Source organism: Ixodes scapularis, unplaced genomic scaffold (genome assembly GCF_016920785.2).
Source record: "Ixodes scapularis isolate PalLabHiFi unplaced genomic scaffold, ASM1692078v2 ptg001158l_1___fragment_3__unscaffolded, whole genome shotgun sequence".
Taxonomy (NCBI): domain Eukaryota; kingdom Metazoa; phylum Arthropoda; class Arachnida; order Ixodida; family Ixodidae; genus Ixodes; species Ixodes scapularis.
Window position 1 is genome coordinate 4,277,501 of NW_024610108.1, and position 1,380 is coordinate 4,278,880.

General features: G+C 40.4%; 1 pseudogene; it reads left to right on the forward strand.

Moving 5' to 3' along the window:
- Positions 1–97, forward strand: part of LOC120845730 — a 4,203-nt pseudogene extending 4,106 nt beyond the window's left edge.
- The last annotated feature ends 1,283 nt before the right edge of the window (positions 98–1,380 follow it).

Below are 1,380 nucleotides of genomic sequence, written 5' to 3' on the forward strand. Positions count from 1 at the left end.
GTATATGTTGTTCTTCTCAATTGAAAATCTTCGTTAATAATCTATTATCCTTGGTAATTTAACTCCGGCATCATGACAAGTCAAGAACAAGGTAACTGTGGACAGGAGGGGGGCGGAGGTGAACCCGATAACGACCACCACAACACAATTGAAAAATTACATTTGGGAGTAATTCAATTGGTCAACGACGAGAAATCCAAAATCAACAAAGACGTAGGACGCCAAATTCTTTTGATCTTTGCGCAAATGATGACTCTTGTCGGTAAACAAAACACGGAGAATGTCATTCTGAAAACCAGACTGGAGGAAAGAGGAAGAAGTCACTCTTATGCTGATGTGCTACGCACTCACTCGGACATGCCGCTGGATCCTGGCGCGATGCAGATCTCTGCAACGCGACAGGAAACAGCAAATATCATTCAACTACGAACATCTCCCTCACGACCAAAGAATGCATTATTGATCTATCTTCGTAATTCGACTACAACGGCCTCCAAAGATATAAAAGTCCTCTTAAAGAAATATTTTGACCCTCACGCCTTAGGGCTGTCAGGAGTAACTTTAAGAGAGGTTCGGGATGGCTTGGCGGCTCAGTCTGACTCCGCCCAAGAACTGGAATCGTTATATCAGGCAATTGAACAACATCCGAGTACTCGAGATATGTTTGTCCTTCGAAAACCAAACAAACGAAACCCACAGTTTCGAATTTCGGGAGTGGATCCCGATATTCTTCCGGCGGAGTTATTGGCTACTTTAAACACCCAAAATTCAGACCTCAAAATTGAACCCCAAGACTTTACTCACCGAACTAGTTATAAAGAAAAATCCGGAAATGTCACTCATATTATAGAAGTTAAAGCACCAGTCTACCAGAGAATTCAATCTAAAGAAAAGGTTCATCTTGGATGGACTTCCTGTCCAATAACCGAAAACTTCTATGTTCCCCGTTGTACGAAATGCTGCCAATATGGACACACTAAGGCTAAATGTATATCGAAGTCCGGTTTCTGCACTATATGTGCAGAAAACCATCCAACCACGGAGTGCACAATTACGCGATACCAGGACGGGAAATGTAGAGCATGCCAAAATCGCCGGCTTCATGCTAACCACCCATTTGGAGCGAGTGAGTGTGGAACACTGGCGTTCCACATTACTCGCCTCAGAGCTCAAACTGATTATCCGCAATAATTCCTTAATTTGGATTTGATCTTTGAACAGACTAAAATCGAAAATGGAAAGTAAACTTAAATTTTTACAATTAAATTTAGGTAAATCAAAAGCAGCAATATATAATTTAAATCAAATATATAACGATCTTCAAGCTCAATTTATTTTAATTCAAGAACCTTACGTACTAAATAATAAAATAATTGGTTT